This window comes from Ictidomys tridecemlineatus, chromosome 12, assembly GCF_052094955.1.
Source record: "Ictidomys tridecemlineatus isolate mIctTri1 chromosome 12, mIctTri1.hap1, whole genome shotgun sequence".
Classification (NCBI taxonomy): Eukaryota; Metazoa; Chordata; class Mammalia; order Rodentia; family Sciuridae; genus Ictidomys; species Ictidomys tridecemlineatus.
The window spans coordinates 33,303,781-33,323,373 of record NC_135488.1 but is presented as its reverse complement, the minus strand read 5'-3'; the positions used below and the strand labels follow the sequence as shown (position 1 = coordinate 33,323,373).

General features: G+C 60.5%; 1 protein-coding gene across 10 annotated transcripts in view; it reads right to left on the bottom strand.

Moving 5' to 3' along the window:
- The window catches only part of LOC120890490 (mitotic spindle assembly checkpoint protein MAD1-like), a 301,557-nt gene that overhangs the window by 11,258 nt on the left and 270,706 nt on the right, over positions 1-19,593 (bottom strand). For 9 of the 10 annotated variants that reach the window (XM_078028334.1, XM_078028335.1, XM_078028336.1 and 6 more), the window contains one exon: positions 9,326-19,485. The exons of the other annotated variant lie outside the window; for it this stretch is intronic. The gene's annotated coding sequence lies outside the window, so the exon portion shown is untranslated. Of the gene's footprint in view, positions 1-9,325; positions 19,486-19,593 lie in introns of those variants that run through there. 10 annotated transcript variants of the gene reach the window in all.

Here is a 19,593-nt window from a genome sequence, read left to right as displayed (position 1 = left end):
AACCCCAGCAGGCAGGTTTCACAGGTGACGATACAGGAAGAGCAGACCAGGAGAACAGCAGTGGGTGGGTGTGAGGGCCGCTACGGCCCCTCAGCATGTGCAGCCCTGACCCCACGCAGGGGTGAAGCAGGTGGGGCTTCGGGGGTGGCTCACGAGTCTCACAGGAGGGCTCAGCACCCTGATAAAAGAGGCCCGAGAGACCCTCGTCCTTGCACCATGTGAGGAGGCAGCGGGAGCCAGAGGAAGAAGAAAGGGGGCCGCTTGCATGTGGGGTGGACGTGGAGGGCCCCGTGGGGAAAGCCAGGAGGTGCCAGAGGGGGAAGAGGGAGCCCTGGGGTGCAGGGCCCCTGCACAGGCCACACGGTGTCCAGAGGCAAGACTGGGTGCCAGGGCAGGGGAGCCAAGGCAGCCGGACTGGGGGAAGTGGTCACCCTGCTGCTGAGCTGCCCTCTGGAAAGCAGGACCACCTCATTGTGCTTTGGGTCTTCAACCCTCTCGGCTGATGGACTGACGACGGCTGTGCACGGTTGGCAAGGAGAGGCCTGGCTCTCGGGAGCTGAGGTGGCTCCCTGTCTCCGTGGGACCTGGGTTCTCGACTCTTTCACGGGAGTAGAAGATGCCGGCCCGAGACGTTCCGAGGCAGTGGGCCATCCCCCACCCTGAGCCTCCTCTGCGGGTCCGTGGAGGGCACCCACCCTCGGTCTCCGTTGTCCTGACGAAAGCAGGGCTTGCCTTGCCCCAGGCCCCGGGGCCAGCGCAGGGCAGGTGGCAGGCAGCCCGCAGCCCCCACCCCTGCACCCGGGCTCCTGGCGCTCCCTCCTTCCCTGTGCAGCGGCGGATGATACTTGACTAGTTGCCAAACATTCTATTTTGGTCTCTGAGCTCATGTGACTGAGCCGTGACAAGGAGGCCGTCTTTCACACCAGCCGAGTCACGGGTAAGGCTCTGATGTGGGTATTTTTGGTGTGGGTCAGAACTGTGCTGTTTCTAAATGTTCTCTTTCTCCTCCCCTAAAACCAGCAGGAGGCCCGGAGGGGAGGCAGCTGAACTTCGGAAAGGGGGTCACAGAGGAGCCTGAGGCAGGGTCTGGGGGCCCCCTGCAGGGTCGGGGCGTCCCGGCTTCCCTCCAGCCCTCCTCCAACACGGGCTCCCCACACACTGACTTTGTGAGCTAAGCGTTCCTCATGCCGCAGTCCCTGGTCTTCTAAGTGACATTGATTGAGAAACCTGAATGGGCGGCGGTGTTTATGAAGGACACTCAGCACTGACCGGGCACTGAGGTTGGGGCTTGCATATTGAGGAGGAGCATCCTGGATAATTAACCTCTGAGGCCTGGGGACCCCAAAATAGTCGGCAGGGAGGCCTCCAGGAAGAGCAGCGAAGTCAATGCGGTCAACTATTTGTCATTTACAATTTAAATAAACCCCCGTGATCCCATTAACATCTCAGTCAGAATCGGGTAAGCCGCTGTGTGAGGTGTGAGGTGTGCAGTTGTTTTTCTGGGACCAGGCCAGCTCCTTCCTGGACTTCACCCGGAAGGACTGGGAGGACTGGAGCTTCTCAGCTGTGGGCTGTGTCCGGAGTGGACTGGACCTGGGAAAGGAATCCAGGAAGTGAGGGTGGAGCGGAGGGTGCCAGGGGGTGCAGACAGGGAGGAGGCGGCTCAGGGGGGCAGCTGCAGGGCAGGTGGGGCAGCAGGTGAGGAGGAGGGTGTTAGAGGACCCCCCTCCCCCCAGCCGGCCAAGCACAGGCCCCAGCAGGAGCTCGTAGGACTCTCCTTTTACCACAGTCCAACCTCCACCTTCTGTCACCTGCCTGGAGTAAGGTGATGAGCCCTGAAGGTGCACTTTGGGCAGGGCGTGGTGAGAGAGGAGTGGCCCCTCATGGGCCACTGATCGGCTTGGGCTGTCCAGGGAAAACTTTCTGAAAAGTCTCATGTGCTTTTTTTTCATTTTTTTTCAGTATTATTTTCAAAGGACCAGCTGGCAGTTGACAGCTATTGAAAGGAGAAAAGATGATTACCAAATCAAAGTGGGACGCCAGCCGTGTGCTGTGGGGACCGGAAGAAGGAATCGGAGCCTTTCCACCTCTGTGAGTTGGGATTCCACCCCTCTGTGTGTGTGCATATGGGCGTGTGCATCCGTGTGTGTACGTGTGGGTGTGTGCGTGTGCTCTGGGGACCCACAGCCTCAGGGGTCGAGGAAGGCCTGTTCACACAGAGAGGCTGCTGAGAGGGGCCCCTGCATGGACCCCTTGGGTGGTTTGCACCCCGAGAGGAAAGCCCTGGACAGCGTTTGTGAGCGCTGATGGGGCCGCCCACTGTGCCTCCTGCCCCACCGCCTCTTGGCTGAGCATGTGAGGTCTCAGCTCCATCTGTGGCATCTCCTGACCTCACGTCCAGCTTAGCAGCAGCCTGTGCTCCAGGCAGACCTTCACCCAGCCCGACCTCAAGAGCTTGATAAGCTCTTCATTATTGGACTTCCGGAGCTCCTTCTGGTGGAGAGGGAAGAGAGAGGCTTACCCCACACAGGGGCCTCTGCTCCCCAACACCTGGGCTGTATTTCTCCCAGGAGGGCTGTGGGACCAGAAGAAACCCCTTCAAGTCCACCAAGAGTTGGCAAGAAAGACCCTTGATCACCAAGGGACATAGGGGACTCCCCTCCAGGCTCCCCTGGCCTTCCATCAGGAGTCTGACCTCTTTGTCAGGAGTCAGGACTTTTCCAAAGCCTTGCTCTCGTTCTCCATGGTGAGAGTCAGAGATGGCCCAGTAGCTTGGTGCTGACACCCAGGTGTCCCCAGGAGAGTCCTTCCCGGCCTGCCTCCGGGTCACACAGCATGGGGCCAGCTCTGATGGTGCTGGATCTTCCACCTGGGGATGCCCTTGGGTAGCTGGAGATGACCGTGGACTCCCTGGATGGCTACCCAGGAGGGCTACCCCATGCACACTCACAGAATTCTGCAGCTGAGTCAGTGGCACCGTTGGGCCATCCAGGGCTGGGCTGCCCAGTGGAACTTCCTGTGGTGTGGAACCACCTAGGTGGCCACTGTCCAACATGGCGGCACCAGCCACACATGGTTGTGAACACTTGAAGTACAGCCAGTGCAGGTGACCAAAGGCACCCCGAGAAGTCCACTTGGGGAGTCACAGCACATCTGTTAGGACCACAGCATCACGGAGCCTTGTGGCTCCTGGGTGCAGGACACACCCTCTTGTGAGGATTTGTTAGACAACCACCCCCCAGAGAGGGCCAAGCACAGGCCCCAGCAGGAGCGCTGGCGACTCTCCTCTTTCCACAGTCTGTCACCTGCCTGGAGTGAGGTGCTGAGCCCCCTGAAGGCACACTTCGGGAAGGGGGTGGTGAGAGAGGAGTGGCCCTCATGGGCCCACGGGGAGCCCTCGGCTCTAGCTGACCACACAGCTGGAGAGGGGTGGGCTTGGGGGCAGCAGGTGTAGCATGGAATGTTCTGGACGAGCTTTGGTCATGGGGAGGAGGCCAGAAGGAGAAAGCAGTCAGGGCGGGTCCCAGGCCGGGGCAGCTGGCACTGGGAGGTGATGGGGAAGGCCACCACCCTCTCCTCCTCCTCCCAGGCATCCACCTGCAGCCCCAGAGCCACCAGATCACGTGGCCTTTCCAGTGTCGGCAGGGGATGGCCTCTTCTGAAGCCAGTCGACTGCCCAGCCTTGCTGTTGGCACTGAGTTCCAGGCTGTACCGGTGACTTGCCCAGCCCAGGTGCAAAGCCATGACCAGCTGGTGGCTCCAGGTGGCCTGCTGGTGGCTGGGCAGGAGGGGCTTCTAGCTGGGGGAGCGAGGAAGCCAAAGCCAAGCCCAGGCTTCTCAGAGGCAGGTCCACTTGGAGAGGCCAGGAGCGGCCCCCAGCCCCAGTGAAGGGGAGCACCGCAGCCTGGAGCAGGTGGCTTGTGGGCAGCTTGACTCGCATGGTCAACACAGCAAGCCCACGGGGACAAGGACACCAAGGCCCAGGAGGCTCAAGGGAAGGTGGGGCTCACAGCCTCACTCCTGGGACAGAGGATCCAGGCTCCGACCAGGCTCCAGCCCACACAGCCAGTGACCCAGGCGAGTCCCTAACCTCACCGTGCCTCAGTTTCCACGGCTGTAAATTGCTCAAGCCTGGGCCTCGTCAGACCCTGGGGATGGCCCTCCTGGGCCGGACCAGCCTTCCTGGGTCAGTATAAGCACAGGCGCTCAGGCGGCTGCTCCACAGCACAGCAGGGAAGATCTGCTGCCCAAGGGCCTTGACCCAGAGGGGGCTGTCCCTCCTCTCTCCCCAAGGGCAGGGTCGAGGCCAAGGGGCTGGGCACGGGGCTTCCAGCCTCCTGTTTGAGGTCACCAGCTGAGTCAGTGGGTGTTCACCAACTTCATCTGGACCCCAGGTGACATCCTTGTTCAGAGAAGAAAAGCCAGGAGCCATGAGGGAGGGGGACCCCCCTCCAGGCCAGAACCCCAGTGCTCTCAGGGGACAAAGCCAAAACGCATCCAGGAGAGCCCTGCCTGCCAACCAGAAGGCCCAGGGGACTGTCCACGGGAGTTCTGGCTTCTCCGAGTGGAAGGGGGTTCTCCCTACAGGGGCGTGGGGCAAAGTGCCGGCTGTCCCCTCCCACTGCGTGTTCAAGTCCTGGGGCCTGGTGACCAGGGCGAGCCATCACGTCAGTTGGAGTTCTTTTTGGGATCTGGCCTGTGGTAGGGACTCAGCTGCATTCCCCCAAAGTCCACCATTGACGTCCTCGCCCGCCCTTGCCGCCTCCGAATGTTCCTCTGTTTGGAAATAGGGTCCTCACAGATGTCATTGACCAGGACAAGGTCACAGAGGAGTGATGTAGACTTCCTTCCTCAAAGGCTCACGGAACACAGCCCGTCACCCAGGAGAAGCCGGGGGAAGACCAAGGCGAGGCCAGGCTGCTTGTCCCTCCAGCCAGGCATCCTGGGGACTGCAGGCAACCGCCAGAAGCTGGGAGAGAAGCTGGGAGAGAAGCCAGGACGCGCTCTCCTCCCACCGAGGGAACGTGTCCTGCCGACACCTCCACTCACACCTCTGCCCTCCAGACGGTGAGAGCAGATGCTGCCTGTGAGCCACCATCTGGCATGGAGCAGGCACAGCTTCCTGCAGCTCAGGCAGAGCCAAAGCTCCAGGGCCCGGGGGCCGCCAGGGACAGTTGTGCAGCTCAAGCTGGAGCACTGAGCAGCCAGCTGTGCTGAGGGGGAGCCCGGGCACCCTGGTGGCCCCCAAATCCTGTCCCCTTCCCCACAGCTCCAGGGACCAGCCCTGCCCTCCCCTGGACTCCCTCATGTCCGGCCAGCTCCCTTCTCCATCTGCTGGGCGTGGGCACCCTCTGAGGGTGGAAGTGGCAGGGGACAGCAGGAGCTCACTGTGGGAGCGTTTTGATGAGGCTCGTCTTCAGCGGTGGACTCCTGAAGGCCAGCGCAGGCTCCCAGAGCTGAGCACTTTCCTGGGGTTTCTGGCCCCAGGCAGCCCCCGAGACGTCCACCAGGGCAGACACACTGCCGTGTCCTGTCCCCAGGCCACTCCCGTTTCCTCCTGGGCAGAAGCTCTGCAGCTAGGGCACAGGACTGCGCCCTGGTGGAATGGACGTGGACCCAGGTCTGCCTGGGAACACCACAGGTGGCCTCTGTCCCTGGATGGTGACATTCCTGCTGTGCAGTTGGTGGAAGAAGGAAAATGGAAGCCTGCGGGCCTTAGACCACACGATGGTGATGCTGAAACGGCAGACCCTGGACCCGGCCTTGACTGCTGGCTCCTGGGACGTGACGCGCCTGTCCTGGGTGCTCCTCCAGTGGGTCTCCGTGAGGAGTGAGAGCCTCCCAGCCTCCAGGTGCACAAAGGGGACAGGCCTGCCCTGAGGGAGCTGCTGGGACGCTCTCCATTGTCCTGACCTACGGGCAAGGGAGAGCCCACAGCAGACCCTAAGGAGGGGCAGGAGGAAAACAGGAAGTCACCTCCCTCGTCACCCCGAGTCCTGTTCTGCAGCTCCCCACCCCAAGCCTGGCCCGGCAGTTCTGGGGAACCTGGCCCCCGGGGTGCAGAGCCCACCACTCCACCTCGCAACCCTGGAGTGAGTCTGTTAGAACTCTCAGCCACGCAGAAGTGACACTGAGGTGGTGACCGTGCCTGCTACGTCATCTTTCTTGGTCACCTAGGAACAGCCTGAGCCATGGCTTCCCCCTCTGGCTGGGGAGGCTCCTGGTCTTCCATGGTGGGGAGATGGACCACAGTGCTGCCCAGCAGGGACACCTCAGGGGTCCAGCTCTTGGTGCCAGCAGGACCTGGGAGTCACCTGAAGGGTGGGAGGTTTTCAGAAGACACACACCCACTCCTTCACCCCTGTAGGGATGCCCCGGCAAACACGGCAGAGTGGGTGGCTTAGGTGACAGAAGGTATTGTCCCATGGCTCTGGAGACAAGGAGTCCAAGACAAAGGGCCAGCAGGCAACAGCTCTAGGGATCGTCTGGCCCAGGCCCCTCCCCATCTCCTGGTGGTGACTGGTGATTTGGTAGCAGAACCCTCACCCCCACCTCTGCCCTTGGCTTCACACAGCCTGGTCCCTGCGTGGGTCTGAGTCCAAATTCCCCTTTTCATAAGGACAGTCACATGGGATGAAGGCCCACCCTGATGACTTCAATTCAGCTTGACTTCCTCTCCAGGGAAGGTTATGGGGGGTCAGGAACAACCTGTCTAACTGGGGACACCCTCCCACCCACCCCCAACTTAGGAACAAGTGGATGGTTTGGCAGGAAAATACGAGTCAGAGAGAAAGAACAGAACGGGAGCCCTGGCAGCTGGGGGGGTCCACCAGGATCCTGACTTAGAGCCGCAGCCAAGGTGGGGCCCGAGTTGAACACGCCCCCAGGCCCCTGGGTAACCCACAGCCTGATGGCCTCACTGGTGGTCAGGCAGGTGCAGGGACAGCAGCCACCCGGCCCTCGGAGAATCCCTGACCCTGGGGCTCCTGCTGGCAGCCCTCAAGACCCACCTGCCCCTCCTCCACTCGCTCCTCCCCCCAGCCCCCAGCCGCCCAGCAAGGCCGGGACAGGGAGGGGCGCCTCAGCTCGGAGAGGAGCCTGCCCCCTCCCCCCACACATCTGAGCACAGCACAATAAATTGGGAGCCCATGACAGATGGGTAAAGCCGTGCAGCTCAAAATAAATGACACCATAATGTCTGTTCAGAGACTGAGTGACAGAAACGTGCTCTCAAGTCCCCCGCGGAGCCCTGCCTCCTGCCCACTGGCCTTGACCCCCACCTACCGACCAGTGTGCCTGAGTAGGCACCTGCTGAATACTGTTGGACGACACAGGCGGATCAGAGGCCAGTCTGGCCTTGAAATTAAACATTCTTTTCTTATGTTTCATAATTAAAACGTTTTTGGTTTTATGAAACTGAGTATGAATGGTAACAAGTGTGTGAATAAATTTTTTAAAATGAATTCTGTGAAGAGGCATCTCAAGGGACTGAGGCCAGCTGCGCAGTCTGAGGGAAGAGTCCTCCGTGGCCACCTCGCTTCACAGGCCAGCTACAAAGCAGGGGTCCCTGGGCACCCTCACTGCAGACCCCTGGCTGAAGATGTGAAAGTGTCCCCAAAAGTACTATCACGTAACTCCCCAGAACACTCAAAGCACAGGACAGCAACGCCTGCATTTAGGGTTTTGTGACAGCAAGAAATACCGTCTAGAAGCACTTGGGGGAGAGGTGGTGGAGAGGGAGGGTGGGAGAGTGCCCAGTGCGAAGCCCTGTGTCCCCCGGCCTTCTCGCCCCAGTACCAAGGTGTGACCCTCCACACCAGTGCCACCCATCGGGGAAGCCTGCCTGAGCATCACAGAGATCCCGAGCACTCAATGGGCTGGTCACCAGCCACGTGGCCACTCTGACTCCTGCCGTTCCCCTCCAGGAAGTCAGCTGAAGCCCCTGTCCCCTACCCCCAGCCTCCATCCTGGTCTTTCTGGCCTGACCAGCGGCCTTCCTGAGTCTTTTCATCAGCATGGAGTAGCCAGGGGCCTGCCACAGGTCAGGCTGTCAGCACAGGACATGACAAGGGGCCGAGGCCACTTCCCAGGACTAGGACAACGGGCAGACCTGTGTTCAGGTGGGTCGCAGTCTTCGCGACACTGTGACCTCAGCTTGCGGTCCCCGTGTGAAGGGAGCGTGTGTTCTGGACACCTAAGGAGACGCGTGGGAGAATTTGTGGCAGAGTTATTGGACATCATGGAGGTGTGGACATGGGTGACCACACACGGCTGCCCGAGACATTCTGTCTCCAACAGTCTCCTTCGACAGAGAGCTACCCCCGCAGCGTCGGGCCTCTCAGTCCCGGTGAGTGGCAGCCACAGGCTGCAGGGAGGGGCGAGCCTCGTGACGACCCCTTCCCTTCAGAATCCAGGGTCGGTTATCAAACATTGCTCCCGATGAGAGCTCCTCCTCCCCAGCCTTGTGCAGGAACCTGAAGACTCGCAAATCCATTTTTAAATATTCAAAAGGCGCTGTTATCTACCTAAGTAGATGGGCTGAAGCGCCAGGAGCCGTTGCTGAACAATCAAAACATGCTCAGCGGGGGTTACAGGTTAGGAATTGTGCCCCCCCCAATTCTTAGGCTGAGTTCCCGACCCCCAGGCCCTGCTGAGTGTAGGGTCGTGTAGAGGAGATTAGTTTAGGCGAGGTCATGTGGACTAGGGTGGCCCCCACCAGTCCGCCTGGAGTCCTTATCAGAAGAGGAGACCAGGACCCAGGCTCACGGAGGGACGGCCCTGGGGTTCAGGGTGAGCCCCTGTCTGTGGCTGAGGAGAGAGGCCCAGGGATGAAGCACCCCCCACATCCTGGACTTGGCCTCCAGGTGGTAGGAAGCAAACGGTACTGCCCAGGCCGCCCCCCAGTGTGCCAGGGCAGCGGGGTCAGGGGCACTGGCCTCGGGTGGAGGGAAAACACGTCCCACAAACACACGGCGCCCTGTTGGCACGAACCTAGCTTCTCCCAGAGAGATTGGCAGAAAGAGCACTGAGCCCCCATCCAGGGTGAGCCCCCAGAGGCCCTGGCCCGACCCTCTCTGCTCCAGCTGTTGATTTAGGAGATGGGGCATCACTCACCCGAGTTCTGCCCGCAGCCTCATCTTGGCATTTTGACCAATGCCAACTCCGGGGTGTACCTGGGCAGCCCACCCCACCCCAAGTCCTGGAGGCCATGATGAAATCACTACACCTAGCCCAGGGACCACCCAGAGAAGAGGGTTCTGAAAAGTGGGAAAAGAGAGGAATTGACCATCCGTCACTTGGAGAATCAGGCACCGAAGCGATCGCGTCCATTCCAAGGATCATTGTTTCAACTGACCGTGTGTTTCCAGCCCTCAAACAGGGAGGCCGGAGAGGCCAGCAGGGAGACCGGGCAGCCCGGCCTGATGGGTGGCACCCCACAGTGTCTCTGACTACAGAAGCAGCGCGCAGGCTCACAGGAGACGGGCGGGTGCTGGGAATTCCATCCACCCTCATGGAGATGAGCTTAGGGCACTAGTGCAGGACGGTGAGCTGGTGAGCTAGACGTGCTATGGAGAGGTCTCTCTGCCAGGAAGAGGAGGAAGGAGCCAGTTGACGGAATCAGCTTCTCACTTCTGCCCTTGGTTTAAGGGACCCTGCTCTGACCCTGTTCCCATCCAAAGCTTGGTTCGCCTCTAGGTTCATGTCAGCGGGAGAGATCCCCAGAAGGGGAGTCACCAATCTCAGGCCAGTCGCTCAGCGGGAAGACTGCCCTGCTCCCGGAGAGCAGCAGTGCCCAGGAGGGCCCCCCACTGATCCAGGCTAGAGCAAGGTAACAGTAGACCGGAGAGTTTCCCACTCGCCTCTGAAAGTAGTCACACCTGGGCGGCTGCCAAGGGCCGGAGCTGGGGATCGGCTCAGGACGCCTCCAGTCCTCGTCTGCACCTCTGGAGGTCATCTGAAGGGTCTGTGCACTTGACAGCCCATTCACTGGCCTGTGCTGGCCCTTCAGCTGCAGCCTGGTCAGTGCCCACCTGGACCCAGCCCTGGGAAGAGACCCCTCGGCCCCCGTGCTGTCCAGAGCTGTGTGTAAGCGCAATCCGGGCGAACAGAAATGCGTTTCCTCTCTCCACTGGCTCCTCTCCTCTCTGCCAGGAGTCAGACTTTGCTCTCCGGAGGCAAATGCATTTGGCTCCTGAGTAAAGACGGGAGATTCCAGGTGTTTCCAGGCATGCGGGCACCCCCGACAATGGCCCCATTCACTGCCGTTGCGGCCTCTTGCCTGGCTCCATGTCCTTGGTCACACATGGTGGGGATCGAGTCTCTCTGCTCTTTGTCCAACAGCAGGGCTCTGCTGAGCTTCCAGAAACCAGCCCTGGTTGTGAGACTCAAAAGAGGCTGGGCACAGGGGACGGTCAGCCTGGCCAGAGCTCCAGGTGCTTTCAAAGGAGCAGGTTTTCCTCCAGGAGGCCACCGTCCATTAGAAGGAAAGATGGGCAGGTGTCATTCATATAGCCAGGGGCACGGCCAGCTCAGTGGTCTCCTGGGGCAGCCTCCAGGGACACCACTATGTCCACACGGTTTCTCATGCCCATGATTTTGGGCCAGGATAAAACAGTGTCTGAGACAGACCTGGGCCTTGTGTGACCTGGATTTATGTTTCAGCCCTGCCACTTGCTGCAGTGTGACCTCACGGTGTCCTTGAGCATATGAACTCACAGCTTCCCATCAGGTTGAGGGACAAATGAGACGCATAGCCCACAGATGTCTCCAGTGGCCCCGCCACACACAGCCCTTGGTCCACCAGATCCCACTCACTGAGGACCTCACCCACTGGGGACCTCCTCTGGACTGGGTCCTGTTCTAGGTGCTGTGGTCACTGCAGTGAATAAGAGACCAACATCCCTCCAGCAGTGGTCAGCAGCACCCATCATTCCTCAGGTCAAAGGCCTGAGGATCATCTGCTGTCCCTTCGTCCTGGCACCAGGGCTGACTAGTCATTTGGGGAACATTAGGTAAGACCTGCAGACAATTTTTGTTGTCATAACTGGGGAGGAAAGGATGCTACTGGTTGGGAATGGGTAGATGCCAGGGTTTCTAGACAGCCCACAGGGCACAGGACAGACCCCCACGACAGAGATCCAGCCCCGAGTGTGGACAGTGCCGAGGTTGAGAGCCCTGCCTACTCCAGACCATCAACACAACCACAGGTCACCTCCAGCATGTACCCCAGCCCCACAACTCATCCCCAAACCATAGTCACCACCATCATTACTGTCACCACTGTCACTATCACCATCGTCATCATCACCAACATCACTGTCACCACCATCATCATTACCACCACCACCATCATCATCACTGTCACCACCATCATCATTACCACCACCACCATCATCACCATCATCACCATCACCACCATCATCATCACTGTCACCACCTTCATCATCACTGTCATCATCAGCATCACCATCACTATCATCACCATCATTGCCATCAATGTCACCACCATCATCACTGTCACCACCATCATCATCACCACCATCACCACAACCATCATTACCACTACCACCATCATCATTACTGTCACGACCAGCATCACCATCATCACCATTATTACCATAAACATCACCGCCATCATCAGTGTCACCACCGTCATCATCACCATCACCACCATCATCATCACTGTCACCACCAGCATCATCACTGTCACTACCAGCATTACCATCATAAACATCACCACCATCGTCACTGTCACCATCACCACCATCACCACCATCATCATCACCACCATCACCAGCATCATCACTGTCACCACCAGCAGCATCATCATCACCTTATCACCATAAACATCACTGCCATCATCAGTGTCACCACCGTCATCATCACCATCACCACCATCATCATCACTGTCACCACCAGCATCATCACTGTCACCACCAGCATTACCATCATCACCTTACCATCATAAACATCACCGCCATCATCACTGTCACCATCACCACCATCACCACCATCATCATTACCACCACCACCAGCATCATCACTGTCACCACCAGCATCACCATCATCACCTTATCACCATAAACATCACCGCCATCATCACTGTCACCACCAGCATCACCATAAACATCCCACCATCACCACCATGTCTCAAGGGGTGACCCTGCCCCAGACCCTGGGCTGGGTACTGCTTGAGTCAGCTTTTTTGCTGCTGGGACTAGGAGACCCGACCAGCCCAGCTGCAGAGGAGGAACAGTTCATTTGAGGGCTCATGGTTTCCGAGACCTCAATCCACGGATAGCAGGCTCCATTCCTCGGGGCTCCAGGTGAGGCTGCACATCATGGCAGAAGAGTGTGGTGGAGAGGAGTGGCTCCCGTGGTGACCAGGACACAAGCAGAGAGGGGACTCATTCACCAGATAAAAGTCAGACACCCCCCAGCCACAGCCCAGTGCCCGCCTCCTCCAGCCACACCCGCCAGCCTTCGGCGACCACTCAGCTCATCCCTGTCGGGGATGAGGTCACCGACTGGGGCAAGGCTCCCACAGCCCAGTGATGTCTCCTGAACCTTCTTGCGTTGTGTCACCCGTGAGCTTGGGAGGACACCTCAGATCCAAACCATAACAGGTGCTTTCCACACATCCCCCCATCGCATGTAACTCCCCCATTCCCGGCCAAACACACACACACGCACGCACATGCACACACACGCACACGCGCACATGCACACACACGCACACGCACACATGCACACACGCACACACACGCGCACGCACACACAACGCGCACACACACATACACACATGCACACGCGCACACACACGCGCACACACACGCACACACACGCACACACACGCGCACACGCATGCACACGCATGCACACGCACGCACACGCACACGCGCACACACACACGCACATGCACACGCACCCCTCTGTGAGGAGGACATTGCTGCCCTGACTGCACAACCCACGTCCCACCAGCTCTGAGTGAACCTGCCTAAACTCTGCAATAGGCTTCCTGGCCGTCAGAGGACCTGTGGGACCTGAGGGTGAGTCACTGGCCTCCTGTCCCCCAGCTTGCCCCCCTGTACGTGGGGACATAATGGCCGTCAGAGGACCCGTGGGACCTGAGGGTGAGTCACTGGCCTCCCTGTCCCCCAGCTTCCCCCCCTGTACATGGGGACATAATGGCACCAGCTTCGCTGATTCGGAAGGACCCCATGAGTGGGCCCATGAAGCAACTGGAGTAGAACCCGGCAGAGTGAGTCCTGGACACGGGTCAGCCAGGCCCTGGGCTGGTTTTAACGAGGACACTGAGGCCTTCGGGGTGAGCACCTCCCTCCGGGTCCTCTGGGAAGGGCTCGGCCCCCGCCCACCACTGCACGAGGCGCTGCTGCCCTCAGGACAGGAGACGCTTGTCTTCCGAACGACCAAGACCTGGCTCCCGGCTCTTGTTCCAGGCGACCTCAGAGAGGAGGATGTCCTTCTGGTTTCTGTCCATGCTCTAGAAGTGGCAGACGCCCTACGCGAGGCTCCTGTGATCCCCACGGCTTGACCTTTCGGGAACCCCATCCTCCTCTCCAGCCTGCCGAGGCCATGTCCAGGAAATGTGAGACTTCTCGCCACCGCTCCCCGCCCGCCTCCCGGCCAGTATCCTAATCACCGCCCCCCAGCCAGCTTGCTGCTTGCCCAGCGAGTGTGGTCTACGCGGTCTACAAGACCAGCCTTCCAAGAGCAGCCACCGAGGCTCTGGTGGCATTTGCTCCTCTGTAAATCAGCCTGTCTGCAGGCTGGGAAGTGCTCTGAAGTAGTTCAGATTAAAGTTCTGATTACAGTGGAGAGGCAGTGCAGCCAGGGCCTGGGCGGCCGAGGGAGACGGGGAGAGAGAGAAAGCCATTATCCCCCATCGAGGGGATCCCCGGCCCTGAGGAGGGAGGGAGCCCGAAGTCTGTCCTCCACCCTGGAGGCAGGGGCTGGCCTCGGAGGTGCTCAGAAACCTCCGGCACAGAGCCCTGGGAACAGGCTGCAGGGAGACAGACTCCCGCCTCCCACGGCCCTCCCACCCCCCAGAGCCCAGCATGGGCCGTCTCACCACGCTGGCCCTGGACCGCTCTTCCCTCCTCCCCCACACGCCTGTGGCCCTCAGCTGTGGCAGAGCCGCCCCCTCAGGAACCCTTCCCTGGACGGGGCAGCCAAGCGGCCACTTCTATATGGGCCTTTGTGTCCACTCACATCCTCCCGGGGATCACCCTGCTGGTTCCCTGGGGCATGCCATGCCTGTGTCCTGGACACAGCTCTGGGCATCTGGGGTCCCTGGAACACCCCAAAGAACCCCAGGAGAACAGCTGAGTCCTCGGTGCCTTCAAGCCCAGAGGTGGGGAGGCCAGAGCACTCCCTGGCCCTTTGGAGAAGCCCCAGGGACACAGCCATCCTCGGGGACTAAGCAGGAGGAGGAATGTGATGTCCCAGAATCTCAGGGACAGACGGGTGGGTCCTGCCCACCGCCCAGCTCTCCTCTTTCTCTCCTGCTTTGGGTCCTCCTCGCCCGGCGTGGGGTGATGGCCGCTCCCACCTGGATTCTTGGAATGGTCCCTGGTTTATTCTTAAATTCTTCCACAGGGCAAAGCCAGACACGTTTGCCAAAACTGACCCTGAACCTGGCACCAGCTGGGCAGGGCCTCGTACTGTGGGTCACCCTGTGGGCCGTCCCAGCAGGCCCTGAGTTGAGAACTGCTGGCCACTTGTACCTGGGAGGGGACGGAACCCGCTGGGCCCTCCTCTTATCTGTCTGTGTGCCAGCCCCTGGCCAGCACCTGGCCACACGTCCCAAGGAGAAAGCTGCTAGAAACTCACTTTACAAAGTCCTCAGCCTGAGCCACACTGGCCAAGCGGCCCTCCTGGCCTGGGCAGGTGCAGATGGTTCCAGAACTCAATTTGCAGAAACCAGACCCTGAAGCCCCCCAGCTACGTCCAGCGCAGCATCAGCGTGGAGCGGAACCCAGAGCTGGACAGCAACGCCTGCCCTGCCCAGGGCCTCTGTCAACAGGGCGTGTGGCAAGAGGCGTCCCTAGCTGAGGGGAAGCCATGTCCCGTGGAGAACTGGCGTCATCTTCCAGACCTGTCACCTGACGGTGCCATATGGCGGGGGGAGGGGACGCTCCTTCTGCCAGTGGTGCTCCAGGTGACTCCTGTGCTTGAAAAAGATGAGCAGGGCTCCCAGAATGTCCCAGACAAAGCTGCCCACGCTGGCCAGTATCCCAGAGACCGCAGATGGCCTCAGCAGCCACTGGAGGTGGGGACAGGGACACGTGGGCCATGGAGCCCCTCTCCCTCACCAAGGGCAGCTTCCGCTGTGTCCTGTCATTCACCTTGAACTAAAGGCCGTGACAGGGGAAGCCCAGAGCGGCCCGTCCTGCATTTCCTGACGTCCTGCGGGCTCCCGGCTGGCTGAGGATGGAACCCTCCCAGGTGTCCCTGTGAGTTTCCAGGGCCACAGAAACCAGTGCCACAGACCAGGGGCTTGACCTCAGGAACTTCTCCTGTCCTAGCCTGGAGGGCAGAGGTCCAAGGCCAAGATGCAGGGGGAGGTCCATCTGGGGCCGTAGTGGCCTGGGCCCTGACAGTGGCCATGGCTGAAGTCCTTCTTCCCCAGTCGTCTGTGTCCAAATGTCCCTTTGTATTGGCACTTGTTCATGTGGGAGGAGGGCCACCCTCACGGGCCTGATGAGTTTCCCACAGAGGGGACTGGCTGACCTCTGTATGGTGTCCCCAGTAGGTCAGAGTCACAGGGACTTCCAGATGCGGAATCCCCGGGGGACACTGTCTCTTAGGGTCTGATCTGGAACCGCTTGGTCCCAGTGTGGTGCTGCTGGAGGCCAGAACCTTCAGGGGGGACCTGGTGGGAGGAAGAAGGTCACAGGGGTCATGGGGCCCCAGCCTTGGCTAACACCGTCCAGCCACAGCACAGCCTGTGGGACGCCCAGCGGATGCCCCCAGAGCAGCTCAGAGGAGGGAGCTATCCCAGGCCAGCTGATGGGCTGGCGGGAGGGGCCAGGAGATACCCCCATTCCCCAGTGGCCTGGGAGCTGCATCCCAGAGTCCAGAATGCGTCCTGACCAGAGCCGCCCTGGACGGACCTGTGAGGTCAGTTCCCCTCTCAGGGCCACAAGCCACCCTCACGATGCTCACGGGGATCCAGCTTCCGTGTCCCGGTGTTTGTCTGTCACACACAGATGCAAAATGAGCCCAGCGGAAAGATCCCCGGTGGTTAGACGGCAGCACCTGACGCTGTGCACTCCTTCACTGATCCAAGAAGTATTGAGACCCTACTACGTGCAGCCTAGCTCTGAGGGCTGAGGACGCTCATGATTTTAGGTCCTGGGAGCCCCCGATGTCCAGCACAAACAGCAGAGGCTGCACAGGGACAGCTTTACTTCTGCTGCCCAGGTTGTTTGGCAGCCTTGCTGCATGAAGTCCTAGGGGTGACCCTCCTTGCCTGCTGCTGCTCTGCTCGCCACAGTCTTGTCTCCCAAGAGAGCACTGTGGTTCAAGATGGCTGCTCTAGCTCGAGCCATTTCAGCTGCATCTAAGCCAGCATGAAGAAGGCACAAAGGAAGAATGTGTGCCTCTCCCTTAGAGTCACTTCCCGGGAGGTTCCACCCACATGCACTAATGTTCCACAGGCTCTAACACAGCCCTGGGGCCACATCAGCTGCAAGGGGAGCTGGCACCCAAGTCACCCCCTAACTAAGCAAAACCCCACGGGAGCAGGGCCAGCTCACATGGCCAGAGGGCAGCTCTCCACAGCCTGAGAGATACCCAGGCTCACAAGCCCCCACCCATGCTTGTTCCGAAGCATGGCAGGGTCCAAGTCCAGAGCTCACAGTGTCACCGCCCCATAACGAGAAAGGCGGGACAGGCGGTCACTTCCGTTCAGACCTCTCTCCTGTCCCGTCCTGTGATGTTAGGGGCAGCTGAAATGCCTCTCCAGGCCCTCTCCAGAGCCTCCTCTGAAACCTGCCCCTCCCAGCGTCACTCAGGGCTTGTCCTGGCCAAAGCAGCACAGAGCCCCGTCAGCGTCCTGGGGCTGCTGCACCACATCACACCAACCTGTCGCCTTTGGACGGCACAGAGCCCTCCTCTGGTGCCTGGAGGCCGGAAGTCTGAAATCAAGGTGTCACAGGGCCATGCTCCCTCCAGACACTCCAGGGATGCGTCCCCTGCCTCTTCCAGCTCCTGGGGGTCCAGGCCTGGCGTAGCCTGTGGCCACCTCACTCTGTCTCCGCCTCCATCTTCTTGGCCTCTCCTCTGTGTCTGTGTCCCTTCTGTCTCTTTAAGGACACCCGCCATCCACTGTGCCCTCTGCTCACTTCCACCCAGACTCGGTTCTGCAGGGGAAGCAGGGGTGAAGACTCGGGGGAGCCGGAGGGACCCCCCACAGCAGGGCACATGGTGGTCTGAGCCGAGAGCAATGGAGAGCTCGCAGGAGCTGGGACACAGCTCTGACGAGGCCAGCCGGGGGCCGGCTAAGGCCCTGACGAACACAGTTACGAGAAAGTTCTAGATGAGCCCAAACTGGGATTAAGCAGGAGGGGTCAGCTTGTCTCTGAGGGGCCCTGGGAAGAGCCACAGCCCATCCAGGCACTGCCCAGAGCCCTTCTCAGCCGTGGCTACCAGCCCAGGTCATGTCCAGGGCCCTGACCCTGATGTGTCCCCATGACCTTGTGGCGTTGGCAGGAAGAGCCCGCACACCTGGTCCAGGTGTGTCTAGAACAGGTGAGGAAAGTCCCGCCACTCAATCCCTGCAGGAGCACTCCGACCCAGGGCTTGGACAGGGCAGGCCTGGGAGCCTGCGTTGCTCCCCCGTCCCTGAGAGAACCAAGCCGCTGGGCCCCAGAACGACACCAGGAGAGGACTGCGGAGGGCAGTGAGCACGCGGAGCCTGCTGGGAAGGTGCTGGGCTCGCCCTCTGGCCCCGGCCCTGGGCCGCAGGGTCCGAGGGCAGCCGGGTTCCAGGGCCCTCCACCGCCCACCCTTGTCCAGCGCCCACCAGAGGCCCCGGGCCTGAGTCTCCTGGGTGGACCTTGCCCTGTCGGTCCTCCAACCCATATGGAGTCGTCCCTCCAGGTTGCCAGGAAGACCCTCAGACTGGAGCAGGGGTGCAGGAACCTCCTCCAAGCCCCGCGGTTGTCCTGGGCAGGCACCTCCCGCCCCGCGTGCTGACTGACGGCCCCATGTGTTTTCTTTACAGTGGGGCCGTGTCCAACCACCAAGTACACAGTGCTATTTCAATGATAATCACAGGCTCCCGAGCCTGCGCAAGCTCCACTATCAGCGGGTGCCTGGGCCACCTGGCAGGGGAGGACGCGGCCCCCCACCTTGGGGCACCTCACAGGGCATCCCTGCAAAACAGACTGTGACTCTGTAGGCCCACCCGATCCTCACGGACAGTCGACTCACAGCCCTGCCTGTGACCCGTGGCAGTGGGGGACTCGCAGCCGACCATCCAACAGCTCCCCGCAGCCTGTGTGCCAAGCCAAGCTGGTGGCCAGGGTGGATGGCCGGGGCCCGCCTGCACCTCCCTGCGTCTCCTCAGCCTCGAAGCAGATGAGAAAACAGCCTGCAGACTGCGCGCAGGACCCAGCGAGGTCCAAGGAGACGAAGAGCCCGAAAGCAGTACCCAAAGCACAGGGCAGGGTCCTCCGGTGGCTGTGACCAGCCAGGTGGCCCTGTCAGTGCCTGCACTGGGCGGGTGGGGGGTCTGAAAACAGCGAAGCTCCGCCCTGCATCCTGGGGGGCCTCTAACGTCCAGGGCCAGCAGGGCCGGCTCCCCTGACAGCTCTGGGCAGGACCCTTTCCGCCCTGTCCATGGGCCTCACCGCAGCCCCTGCCCTCGTCTCTATACCGCCTTCTCCCTCTGCGCCCCTTCCTCTCTCTTAAAGGGGCACCAGTCGCTGGATTAGGGCCCCTCTCATCCAGTGTGACCCCCCTTCCTAAGGACGTTTGCAAAGACACAGAGTAGCCAGCAAACTCAGGTGTCCAAGAAACGCCTCCAGAGTCCTCCTCCAGGTCCCGGCAGCGATGCTGGGCAGGCAGAGGTGGTGGCTGCCATGGTGCGTGGAATGGGGCTTTCTGTTACTTGCCAGCCTCCCAGTGTCACCTGGGCGCAGGTTTGAGAGCCTCTATCCAGGCCATCTCAACAGCTCATGGCCAGGTTTCTGACTCCTTTGTCACCTAAAAGCATAGCTCTGCTCTTCCCCTGCTCCATCACTTCCCACAGCTCCCTACTGCCTGTACCAGCCACTAGCATTAGCTCTCCCTGCTTCTCTGGACACCGTCCACTCCCACCAGGTCCAAGCACACCTGTAGCAGCCCAGCTTGGCCTGTGGGGGCGGCTTGTCACTCCCCTTCTCCACCCATTCGTTGGCTTGGTCAGCTGACATTTAGGATGATTCACCACGCGTGTCCCAGGTGCTGTTCTAGGTGCTGGACACAGAAGAGCCAGTAAACCATCCCTGCCTCCCTGTCCTTGTGGAGTTCTGGGGAACCACCCACCCCTCCAGACCCACCGCTCTCAGCATCGGCCCCAAGGCC